Raw genomic sequence first — 12,949 nt, forward strand, 5'->3', positions numbered from 1 at the left:
AGACCTCCAGCTCCTAAAAACCTGGAACAACCGGGTTCCCTGTCCTACTATTGCCTCAACACGTTGAAGCCAAGGTGCAGCTGACCTCTTTAGTTGGGGCATGAGCATTCCCAATCACTGTATTTCTTATCACTCTAGAATGTTCTTCTTTTTGGTCCCGTCTACCCCTTTATACTGCCTGCTCACTCCCTGGGGTGTTTGAATTTGTAACTCTTGCCTGCGTCCTTCTCTTTTTCCCTTATCCTTATCAGAATTCTTTCCCCCCATATTTTGGCTAAAGAGGAGATAAAAAGCCAAGTAAGGCTATTCCAGGTTAATGCATTAGTGAATATTAATGGATCAAAAAACTCCATAACTAGTGCTTTCTGCAATCGCCCTTTGAAGGAGGTTCTAGGGGTACAGAGTCCTCAGATCAGATCCCACAACTCTGGTCGGCCCGCTGGAGCTGGTCCTAACTTCTGTGTGTTCCTCTAGGAAGCGGAGATAAGGCCTGAGCTCCTTCCCTTGTGTGCTTGAAGACAGTCAGAGTCAACAAACTATTGTGCATCTTGATTCTTACAGGGCAGGCCCTGTCTCACCACGCATCCACCGTTTGGTAAATCTGAAACCCTCTGACTCTGTTTGGCTTTGCACTTAAAGGATTTAAGACTCAAACTGTTCCTATGGCGATGCTCAAGCCCTCCCAAGGAAAGCAAATCTGAAATTCCTGCAGAAGCGAGGCTGGTTGTGCTCTCTTCCTGCCGCTATTTCAGGTCAGGAGCGCTGAGCTAGGAGGGTGATTTCATGCAGCGGTGTTTGGAAAGTTCTTCATTATCTCAGTCCTGGTGATGCGTGAGTCACCAGATCCTCGACTTCAGGCCGTGGGTGTGTGTCGTCAAACTCAGCTTCTGGCTCTCCGATGCGGTCCAGGGTCACCAGTGTTGCACCTGCACAATGGGGGATGACAACGGGGGCACGGCTTACGCCGTGGCATAGAATGGTGCGTGTGCACCTGGCATCCGTGGCGCTGGCGTGGCTACTCGCTTACCGCGGGCAGTGGGAAGCCCTGCTACTCAGACATGAGTGTCAGATTATATTAAATCTACTCTGTTCTCCTCCTCCCTCTCCCGAGAATTGTCATAGCTGGTGCCACCCGCGCCTGTTGGGAGACTCATTTTGTCGTGTTGCGACCACAAGCCCACATCTTTTGGGGGCCTGCTGGTCTCAAGCATGCGACCAATACACAAGGTGATCTGTATTTTGCTTGGTGGCATTTCTTTGGTGGTGCTGATTAATTCAGAAAGGAGCCCTTTAATTGGAGCGGGCACAGCATCCCTGGGTGGGCAGCTCTGGTCCTGCACAGTGTCAATGATGAGAGCTTCCAGGGTAAGTCTTCCCACTTTTCAGCATCTTAATAGGATCAGAAGCATGAACAGCAGACATTTTCTGAATCTTTCCCCAAGTACTGCAAATACATGCATGTCAGAGCAACACCGTGCCCCTGTTACGACAAGGGGCACAGTCTGCAGGAACTGTAGTATGCAGGACAAGACCCCCCACCCTCACCCCCGGCAACCAGCCCCATAGCTCCCTGCCCCCAGCCACCTCTAGGCTTTCTTGGGGGTAAACAGCAAGTATGGATAAAGTGAGGTACCCATAATGTGGAGAATAAATCCCCGTCTCTGCAGGCTCAAACTGGTATCTTCTCTGTCTTCTTTGGGCCTTTGCTGGGTGCCTTTGTCAGTGAATGGGCTTCTTTCGGCATCATTGCGTGAAGTGCTGTGGCACCCTGCTCAGGTATTTTGTGATGATTTCAGCGTAGGGTGGAGGATTGTTTGGGGATGATTTTGTTTTCAGCAGCTCCTTCTGTGGTTGGCTTCTTGCGGGGTGGTGGGGTAGTGGGGGCGTCCAGTATAGTAAGTGGTACCTGAAGTGCCAATTCATGCTTGGACCGATTTGGAGAAATGGCATCCGCAAGAGAGGGTGGCGATTCTTTCCCTTTGCACGGTGACACCATGGCTCAGTGCTTCCTGGACAGGATTTAGGTCCTGAGCCTTTTTCTTGGGAAGATTGATTTCATCAGGTTAAGCAAGCTGACCTTGAGTCACTAAGAAGGAACATAAACAGAACAAGGGGATGTAACATTTCTATAGCCCCCAGAAAACTGGGTGAAAGAGGCAGCACTGTTCCCCTTCCTGATGTTCCTTTCCTGCAGTCCACTCTTCTAGGCGAGGTGCAAAGAGAGGCGATGTCATTTGGTGGTGGAATGTGGAAGATGGGAAGATGTAGGCAGATGTGGTGGTGCCTGCAATGGGGAGGAGCCACCTGTTTGAGCCATGACCGTGTGCTTGGTGTTGTGTGAGAATTACCGTGGTGCATCTCTATGCCATCTAATCGGGTAGTAGGCACTTTTACATCCTTAGACCTCAGAGAGTGTGGAGGTGTCAGACAGCCTACTCGAGACCATGCAGCTTGCAGGGAGAAGGGCCAGAAGTTGTAGTTAGGCAGTTTGACCTCAGAATCCATACTCCAACCCCTATAACACCCAAGTGTCTCCCATAAACCTCTGAGGTATGGCTGTCTTCGTCGACTGCTGGGCATCAGAGGTCTCCAAGGTCAGGACTCTGGTGTTTGGATGAGTACACCCATCCCCTGTAGATCTCCAGCACTATGGGGGAATACCTCCTGAGGAGGCAATGTGATTCCCATAGGTCGAGGAATCCCCACTAGTATGGTGTGTGGGTAAGGCGTGTGGAGGGTGCTTCCTTGTGTTTGATCCAAAGAGGGGAGGAGCTCCTGATTATGGTGGTGGAGAGGAAGGGACGTTGACTGAAATATGGGACCTGGGGATAGTGAGGAGGAGCCTCTTTCCTGGGGGAGTGTCTCTCGGCCCCTTTCCTGTTGGGAGGGTGAATGGAGCATAAACCTAGAGCACTCAAGCTGTGCTGGAGGAGTTGCCAGATCAGTTCAAGACGTGGGTGGATATCAGCTCACCGAGGGAGTGACCGGAGGACAAAGATGAAGGACCGGGCAGGCCGGGAAATCGCAGACCTGCCGGCTGGAGGCTGAGTCGCCAGTTGCCTCCCACTGTGGCCGTTCATCGTCTCCGTCGCCTCTTTCTTGTCCTCCCCCCTTTCCCCTTTGTGAGAGCCCTCAGCGCACTTGCTGAAGTCATCTTCAGAATGCTTTATTATTTTTATTTCCTCTGGAGTAAATGCATCCTGATTATTGATTTTGTTGAATCTGTCTAGTACTGTGAGGTTTTGTTTTTTCTTACTGTGTTTCAGAATTTCTATTTTCAGACTTTTCTTTAACGGGGAATTTTACCCCCAATTTCTCTCTCTTTCTGTGCTCAGCCCCACCCCTGTCTGACCTCTCTGTAGTTACTACACCACACCCTGAATGCCCCCTGTCTTGAATTAGGTTTTGTTACTGGTAGCTCACAGTTCCCATACTCGGTGATACTAGGGCCTAACACGGCGCAGACACTGAGCCAGTGGGCAGCTCCTTCGCTTCCCCGGGTGCATTACCTCACATAAGCTAGAATTCTGGGCGGACATCCATTACTTTCAGCTTTCTTTGGTGGCTGGGGGCTGGACCAGCCTCGGGTCAGGCGCTGAGCTCTGCTCAGGTCTCTTGCCTCATGCAGGAACTTTGAATCCCACATATTCTGAAAATCCAAACCAAACCAAATCAAACCTGGACTCCCAATTCTGTGCCTGTCTGGGCGGAGAATCTGGCAGGTCCCAGAGTTCTGCTCACCCCTGGTGCTCCAGCCACTCATAGTCCTCAGAGATTTTTACCTCATTTTTGAGCAGGACAACCCTTTAAAATTTTCTCTAGCACTTATTATGGCAATGTGTTTGGAGCAGTGTTTGTGAGGAAAGGGTCAGGTCAAAGCTTGACTTAACAAGATTGCCTTGTTAGGATACAGACATGTAGTGCAGGTAAGCGTGCCACACATTGGGGGTGAATTATCTGCTGGGAACCTCACCAGGTACTTAATACATATTATTTTATTATATTCTTATAACATCAATGTGGAGCACTGTTACTCCCATTTTATAGAGGAGGACACTCATGGCTCAGAAAGAAGAAAGAAGCTGGTCCCACATCACATGGAGTATGGATTGCAGAATCACCCCCAATCTGGGGCCTGCCTCCAAAATCAGAACCCTTAGCCACCATGCCCTGCAGTGTCCCTGAAGTTGGGGGGTCACCTCACGAAGCTCTTTCCTTCTGTCCTAGGAAAATGAACTGAAGGATGCCGCCCAGGGGGAGCACCGCCTGAGACCGCATGATGCCGGCCTTCCCGCAAGGGCCTGGCAGCCTGACAAGGTAACGGGAGGATGGGTGGCAGGGAGGGGCCTTGGGGAAGGGGGGCAGGGGCAGAGGGCACCACACAATGCCACCCAATGTGTGGGTGGCCAGTTCCCGGGCCACAGCTCTTCTGTTCCTCACACGACGCCCGCACAAAGCACTCAGTGCCGTCTCGTTCAGTGTCCACTGGAGATCTCCACCTAGAAGTCTGTTGGGATCGTGTCCTTAACAACAAGGCCAGAGCAAACCCTTTGGTGTCCCCCAAACCCCCCGTACCAGTCCTCCCTCAGCTCTCATCAGCCCGGTCCATGGCACTGCTATATCCACCCAGCTGCCCAGGGCGAGGTGCTAGGAGCCATCTGGATTCTTCTCTGACCTCACACCTGCATCTGACTCGTCAACCAACAAGCAGTGTCAGACCTTCCCTCCCCACTGCCTCCATCTCTGTCATAGCCTCCAGGCTACCACCCCGAGGCTGAAAACATCCCCTAATTGGCCTGACTCCCTGGAGTGCTCTAGCTACACAGCCGGCTGACGATGCTCCTCAGAGCAGCCTTCCAATGCCTCCCGTAAATGGAAATGATGCACCTCCTCATGGCGCCATCTTGGTCAACCTGATGTGCCCCTCAGCCTTCCACTCACGAAGCTCTGGCCACCCTGACCCTTTTGTTCCTCAGCCCACCAAGCCTGTCTCAGCACTCAGTAATTTTCTCTACCCTGTCATCTTCAAAGACCTGCCAGCTTCTTGGCACGCATTCCGGAGAGTTACCTTGTCAGCAAGACGGTCCATTGCTGCACATTCTGTGCCCGTCCCTTGCTCCTCCTTTGGTCTTTGCGACCTCACTGGTTTTGTTTTCTTGTATCTCTTATCACGTAGTCCATCATGCATCTTCATTTATGTGTCTGTCTGTCTCCCCGCTGGGAGAATGCCAGCTCCCAGGGAGCAGAAGCCTTTGCTGTCATACTCATCAGTGTCTCTCCAGCGCCCATAAGAGCCTGCGTAGTAGGTGCTCAGAGAGTATTGGTTGATGACTGACTGGTAGTTTGCGGTTGCTAATTTCATAGCCACACTAATGCACATTTCAAAGAATAACTGGGTTCTAACAATTCACAAAAACAATGGAACTTTCTTGATTTGACACTTATTTTTCTGCCTTCCAGTTGGCCAATTTCTTTAAAAAGATGTGCTTTTCAGAAAATAACAAGTGTTAGCAAGGCTGTGGAGAAATTGGAACCCTCCTGCACTGTTGATGGGAATATGGAAATTGTACAGCTGCCGTGCAAAACAGGATGGCGGCTCCTTAAACAATTAAAAATAGAGCGACCGTATGATCTAGTACTTCTGCTTCTGGGTATATTTCCAAAAGAATGGAAAGCAGGGTCTTGAAGAGATATTTGTATACTGGTGTTCTGAGCCGCACCTTCGCACTGGCCAAAAGGTGGACGTAGCCCAAGCGTCCGTCAGCGGCTAAATGGAGAAAAAACTGTGGTCTATATTTACAATGAAATACTATCCAGCCTTAAAAAGAAGGACCTTCTGACACCGGCTACCACGTGGCTGAACCTTGAGGACACTATGCTCAGTGCCATAAGCCAGTCCCAAAAGACAGATACTGTGTGATTCTACTCAGGTCCCTAGAGATTCAGGGACTAGAGCCTCAGAGACAGAGAGGAGAATGGCGGGACCGGGGGCTGGGAAGGGAGGGTTAGGGTTTAATGGGGACAGAGTCTCAGCCTGGGGAGGACGAAAAGAATTCGGAGACGGACGGAGGCGATGGCTGCACAACACAGTGTTGCTCGTGCCGCCGAGCTGTACGTTTTAAAACGGCTTAGAGGGTTCAATTTTATGCGACGTGTATTTACACCGTTTTCTGAAGAGCTGCTGTGATCAGTGCGTCTCAGCCCTCCATGGAGGCCTGGCCTCCCGCCAGCCCAGCAGCCCCCACTCTCTCGTGTTCTTTCTTTCCAGATCTGCTCTTGGGAAAGGCTCTGATAAAGTTGGTGTCACTGAGGCAGGAATGCATCATGAGGCTTAGGGACTCTCTCTGCCCGGGACTATTTTTACTTAAACAGGAGCAGAAATGTAAAGTCATGGTGGTGTTTCAGACAGCAGATGCAGGCTGAGAATAGGGCTGGGGAGCTGGCTGTAGGGCCCGTTGAACCTGGGACGGTTTTCTCTCTCCGTCTCACCCCATGTGCCTTCTGTCTGCTCCCAAGCGGGGCTTCTGTGCCTGGCGTGGTGATGGCAGATTTGTGAGGGCACAGAGACGGAGCAGAAGCAGGGGCGATGGTCCTGCCCGGGGGCATCTAGCCTGGCTGGTGCTGGTCAGCAAAGGGGTCGAGTTGGAGCTCTTGGGCATCGCCGTGCAGGCGCGGTCTCCTCTCCCGGACCTGCTGCATGGCTGTGCCCGTGGGCAACACTGCCCCTGTAGGATCCTAACAAAACCCAACGTGTTTTCACTGAAGGTTTGAAACTTCTCCCTATGCTGCCTCTCTGCTTTGGCCTTTTAAACAAGGCTGTGAGGCACACACATGAGCTTGTATTCCTTTCAGCTTTGCAGAGGGTGAGGGCGCCCTGTGACTCACCAGCACAGATGGGAATAGCAGAGTTTTGTGAGAGAAGGCAGGGAGACTGGCAGAGCCCTGCAGCTCAGCCCTGCCCCTCTGCATGCTCTGCAGGCTCAGTGTTTCTTCTGCGTGCCTGGCCTGGCTACTGAGAGAGAGATGGGTACAGGGATGGGATGGGGTGGGGCTGGGGTCAGGTGGGGATGGAGATGGGAATGGGTACAGGGAAGGGATGTGATGCGGTGAGGATGGGGATGGGGATGTGATCAGGTTGGGGACAGGGATGGAGATAGGGATAGAGAAGGACAAGGGAGAGGGAAGGCATGGGGAAACAGCAGTTCCCAGAAGACTGTCCTAGGGGCTGGGGTGTGTGTACCAGGGTAACCAGGGGAGGTGAAGGGGTCGGGCTGGTTAGTGTAATTGAAATGAGTATTGAAGCACAGCACCAGATTCATGGGGTGGGGGAGCCATCCCTACAGAAACACAAGGAACCCTCCTGGTTCTCGGGATGAGGTCTGGAAATTCCCAGTGCCCCCATCTGTGTCTGGCTTGGGGTTGCAATCTGCTTCTTGGGAGCCCTGATTAATAAAGAAGCATTAATGACCTGGGCTTTAATTATGGAAGCAGAGAGATGCGTAGTTCATGTCCTCCCTGAAGCCTGCCCAGAAATGACTGTCACTTTGGTGCAAAGTCTGATGTGGGCTTCTCTGGAATATCCAGCCGATCTCTGCGGGGCAGACTCCCCTGTGCAAGGAAAGGTTGAGCTGGGGACCCAGGACACCGTGTGGAGAAGGTGTTCAATGGGTCCAGTCCTCAGTCCCTGGTGTGAATGGGGATCATTCAACTCACCAGGTGTTCTCCCTCTTCCTCTAATAGGAGATGATGGGCGTTCAGAAGGGCGACACCGGTACAGACGTCTGGGGTCTGTGGGGCTGGGGACCCTGGCTGCAGGGAGAGGCCCCTGGCCCATGGCTCGTGCCTCAGTACCATCTGTCTTTCCTCAAAACAAAATCTTCTATGAGCGCGCACAGCTTCCCATCAGACGGGAGCAAAGGACGAATCGTCTGGGCCCCTGACTTTGAACATCTAGGAACTTTTCCTATTTCCTATCTTTGTTTTTTGTGGGGTCACAGTTCTGTGTCTTAGAGAAAACCTTTTTCTGTCCTTTTTGCTCTTCTGAGACTTCTTTCTCCAGCCCCGGTTCGGTTCCCAGGAGGATGTTCTGGTCCCAGTGCCGGTGTGGCGGGGCGGGCGCTGCCCCCCGGGAGCGCTCTCTCTGGTGGACGTGACTAGCTTCGAGCTCTGGCGGCGGGCAGAAGGGCCGGGTAACCCATAAGCCCGTGGGCCCCTCCATGGAGGCTCCTGGCACCGGCAGGGCTGGAAAAGCCACTGGGCAGCGAGTGAGGCTGAGGCGCCAGCCGGGCCAGCAGCCCCTCAGTGCTTTTTATTTGGAGGCATGTATTTCCAGGCGGGATCAGCTGTTTCCAAACCAGAAAGAACATCTTCTCTGCTGGGTTGGTCATCTGGGATTCTGTCCAGCTGCGTGCAGCAGGGACCCGAGGGCGGTGGCCTGAACACCCGGGAGCATTATTGTTCTCATGCAGCAGGACGTCCAGAGCCCGAGACAAGGACACAGCTCCTGCCCCCAACCCCCAGTGCCATCCTGCTGGGGCCATGACTGTTGTGGGCTTTTTAAAGATTTTATTTTATTTATTAGAGAGAGAGAGAGAGAACATGAGCATGGGAGGAGCAGGGGGAGAAGCAGGCGCCCCACTGAGCAGGAAGCCCGACACAGGACTCGAACCCAGGACCCAAGAGAGCCTGACCTGAGCCGAAGTCAGACGCTTCACCGACTGAGCCACCCAGGAGCCCCAGGCCACGACTGTTGCGATCTCCACGACAGGGTGGCTGTTCCGTCCCTGAGCATCCTCACTGTTACTGCAAGAAGAGGAGACAAAGCTTTTCTCAGGAAGTCCTGTGTTCACGAGATTGTGTTGTGCCCCAGAGATTTCGGCTCAGCGTCACCCGGAGTCTCCACCTGGGTCACCAGGCTGCCTGGCATCAGAAGTTCCCAAACCAAGGTGTGGGCAAGCTGCACCCCTTTAGGAGAGAAGCCATCTGCTCACAGGTGGCTGTGAAACACAGCTCCTGGAAACACCCACAGGCCTTGGCTCGTGGGCCCTTCCTCCACCCAAAGCCAGCAGAACCACATCTTCAAAAATCTGCCTTTTCTGACCCTGATGCTCCCCTATCTCCCTCCTGTGAGGACCCCTGTGAGCCCACTGGTCCTACCAGGACCGTCCAGGACGAGGGCCCAGACTCAGCTCTGCAGAGTCGTTTTGCCGTGTAAGGGAGCGCAGTCCCCAGTTCTGGGGACGCGGGTGCGGACGCCTCCGCGGGGTCGTTATTCAGCCCGCCTCAGTCAATCCCCAGTCACCGCCTCACCCACCTCCCCGCCCCACCAGCAGATCTTCTTTCCGTCCTTGGAAAGACCAGACGAATGACCTTACTCATTCTGCTAAACACGTGGGGGACACTATGGGGTCTTGTAGGGCAGAGAAATACTGAGGTCCTGGTGTGAGATGAGGTCTGTTAATGCCAACAGCTCCTAGAGCATCCTCGCCCCGATGCCCCTGCATTTCCTCCCTCTTCCTCGTCCACTTCCCTTCAGAACACGGACTGCAAGACCAAGGCACTCGGGTCTCCCCCATAGTATCCCCTTCTCTTACGTTACTGCAGTGACCTGCAGCATTTCCAGGTACCAGAGCACAGCGTTTTGGCTCCATGCGGGGTGTGCAGGGTTTCCGGACAGGCCTGATGCTCCCGCATCTTCGCTGACCATCACGTGTAGTGTCCCCATGGGAGAGCGGGTCCGGCGCCTTCTGGAGGCTCCAGACACACGCGTGCAGGTTGGGCAGGGGCAGCAGGGCCGTGGGGAGAGGGCGCGAGGGAGAGGCTCTCCTAGTGGACCTGTGGCTGTGGGGGGAAGACGCTGTGTCAGGGTCCCCAAGACCACCCCGGCACCGTGATTCACTGGGAAGGCTTGCAGGGCTCAGCACACAAGCATGCTCATGGCTACGATCCATCACCAGTGAGATACAAAGTACAGTCAGTGCAGGGAAAGGAAGATCCAGGGGTGGCCGGCCTCCAGCCTCCAGAGCCTCCCGTAGGAGTCAGCCGGAACGAGCTCAGTTCCGGCAGCACCAGGCGTCACCGCACGCGTGAAGGGCTGTCCCAGGGAGCCCAGCAGAGCCCCGGTGCCCGGAGTGTCGAGGGGGCTGTCGTACTCCCCCGGCACATCCCAAATCCCCGCCTCCCCGAAGGAGAGCAGGTGCTCAGCAGCAGCCACATGCTGTGCACAAAGAGTCTGGACACAGGCAGGCCCTCCCATCAGTTAGGGAATCGGGAATAGGGAGTGGACTGCGATCCAAACTCCCAGTCGCCAGCCACCAGCCAGCCCTGCCAGCAGGCCGTTCCAGGGACAGCAGCTTCGGGCCTGCCGAGAGAGCGCTTCCGTGCACAAACCACCCCTGCAGGTTGCTGGCAGGAACACCGACCTGCCTCTCCTCAGCCCCTGCCTTCCTGCTGGTGCCTCCTGCTGGCCAGAGCTCCTCAGGAACTGTATGGTCTGGGAGACTGACCTCCTGAGGCCTGGAGCCCGTGAGTGTGGGTGGACCGTAGACCAGGAGGGACCAGCAAAATCCATCCGGCCGGGAACACAGCTGCCTTGCATGTGCCCGTGCTCGCCCGGTGCCTTCCCATTCCTGGAGCACTGACTGCACCAGGCTCCCTTCCAGGCTCCAGTGACAGAGAATTGGGTCACAAGGACAAGTCGTGTCCAACCGGGACTTCGACTCTAATGAGGAGCAACCGCAGGGAAACATAAACAGCTGCACAGATAGTGAGAAATGCCTGTGGGAAATAAAGCACGGCCAAGCAGCAAGGGCGCTGGGGGCAGACGAGTGGGAAGGGTTTCGTCACCTGGAGCGTGGTGGGAGGGCCTGTTTGAGAAGGTGGCATAAATGATGAGAAGGAGCCAGACCCGCCAGGGTCAGGGGAAGGGGGGGATAGGTACTTGCCGTGGGCAGACAGCACGTGCAAAGGCCCTGGGGTAGGAATGAGTATGGCTTGTTTCTGGGATAAAAAGGAGGACCAGGGCAGCCCGAGTGAGTGGTGGTATGGGGCAGCAGGTCAGATGGGACAGCTGGAGGGCCAGACGCTGCAGAAGTGTGCAGAAGTCTGGACCCAGTTCTAATTTCCATGGCAGCCACAGAAGGTTTCAATCAGAGGGAGGCAAGCCCTGATTTACATCGGGGTGCATGCTGGCTGCTATGGGAGGCTGGCCATGGAGCCCCGGACGTTGCTCTTGACGAGTTAGAACATGGGAAATGGTGGCTTCCGGCGAACCTGTGCCCGAGTGTTGGGGTTCGAGTCTGAGTTCAAGTGTGAGTTCAAATCGCTCATGACTTTTTCACCTGCAGCATTTCAATTTTTTTTTCCAAGCTTGCTGCCTGATGCTTCACACTGGAGCAGAACGGCATTTAAATACTCCTGTGACTCAGACCTCTCCCTGACCCCTTAATAACAGTCTCCCCACAACCCCGTGCCATTCAGGAGCGCCACGTGGGGCTGTCCTTTCTTCGGGCGCCACAAAAACTGTCAGGTTGAACTCGTAGTCTGTACACAGGGTGCTTGGAACAGAAAGGGCATCTTTTGGAGCTGACAAACATGACTCGTGGCAGTGTGTTATTGAAGCCATGATTCATGTCGTAAGATCCGGGAGGAGGGAAAGAAATCAAAAGCCTGTGGCTGGGTCCAAACATGCTGCACAGTGAAAACAATGGGGAAGGAACCGAGGTATCTTCCCTCATCAGTTGCATGTCCTCACTGCTCTCAGAGAAGCCGTAGGAGAGAGACGGAGAGTTGACGGTGCCTCCCACCTAAGGTCAGAACACGGTCCTGGGAGCTGTGGTCTGAGAGTGCACACGGCTCCTGAGGTTATTAGGACTTCCATCATCCTAAAACACATGGAGGCTTGTCACCATTTTTATGCACTTTTAAGACAAAAGTGAAATTTTTAGGCAAAAGCATTAGTATCCTGCACAATTTGGATAACACTTGCATGTGTTAGGGTTCTCCATTCAAAGGGACAGGAAATGATTCAGATTGGTGTAAGCAAACAAAGGGAATTTATTGGCCTGTGTGAGTGGAAAGGAAATATTAGCTTCAGGCGCAGCTTGATCTAGGTGCTCAGATTATGTCCTCAGGATCCTGTTTCTACGTCCATCTCGTTGGCTCCATTCTCAGTTGGATTCTCCCCCACAATGGCTCCAGCTCCAGCCTTGTGTCCTCAACTTTCCAAGTCCAGTGAACAAAAGACAGAGAGGCTTCCCACGCTTCTCTACCAGTCCAATGTCTCATTCTCCATGGGTGCAGCTGGGTCTTGGGTCCCTCCCCAGCAATCACTATATGCAGGGGATGGGGTTGCGCTGATTGGCCGGCCCGGGCCACACAGTCCCGTTCCCAAGCCCATCCCTGCCGCTGTGATTGGGGGAGGCAGGGGGGGAGGGGATGCTGGGTGCTGGTTGTGCACACGCATTCGCCCCGGCAGGACTGGACCCACCGCGGAGTCCACGATCCAGGACGAGGGAGGGAGGGGAAGCCTCCCCACAACCCCGAGGAGGAGGTGGTCGATGCCAGCCGCTGCGCGTGCCGCCAACAGCCCCTTCTCTCTGCCCTTCCTCCCCGTAGGTGAGAGCGGAGCATGCTTGGCTCCACCACGCGCTTGCCGTAGTGACCAGAGAACGCGATTTGGCCGTGAAGGAGAAGCATCAGCTCCAAGCCAAGCTGGAGAATCTAGAACAGGTCCTAAAGGTAGGACAGGGACCCCTCTGCATCCCTTAGGGCCAGTGGGATGAGGGACTGCGGGACCGCAAAGCGGACAGGGGTTGAGACTGTTTGACGCCATCGCCCACATTCGGGGCCCTCAGGGCTGTTTTCACCCTGTGGATGATATCAAAAGTGATAAATAATAAAATCCAAATGTTTCTGGAAGCGGTCCCGTGAAACCAGTTATACATTCCCA

The 12,949-nt window shown here is 54.1% G+C and overlaps 2 protein-coding genes across 6 annotated transcripts in view; both read left to right on the plus strand.

The window, feature by feature from the left end:
• Positions 1-12,657, plus strand: part of STX2 (syntaxin 2) — a 196,058-nt gene extending 183,401 nt beyond the window's left edge. The window contains exons 11-12 of the transcript XR_003516868.1: positions 4,228-4,317; positions 12,616-12,657. The gene's annotated coding sequence lies outside the window, so the exon portion shown is untranslated. The remainder of the gene's footprint in view (positions 1-4,227; positions 4,318-12,615) is intronic.
• RIMBP2 (RIMS binding protein 2) overlaps positions 12,620-12,949 on the plus strand; it is a 79,462-nt gene continuing 79,132 nt past the window's right edge. For all 5 annotated transcript variants that reach the window (XM_027575833.2, XM_027575825.2, XM_027575827.2 and 2 more), the window contains exon 1: positions 12,620-12,738. The gene's annotated coding sequence lies outside the window, so the exon portion shown is untranslated. The remainder of the gene's footprint in view (positions 12,739-12,949) is intronic.

Source organism: Zalophus californianus, chromosome 14 (genome assembly GCF_009762305.2).
Source record: "Zalophus californianus isolate mZalCal1 chromosome 14, mZalCal1.pri.v2, whole genome shotgun sequence".
Classification (NCBI taxonomy): Eukaryota; Metazoa; Chordata; class Mammalia; order Carnivora; family Otariidae; genus Zalophus; species Zalophus californianus.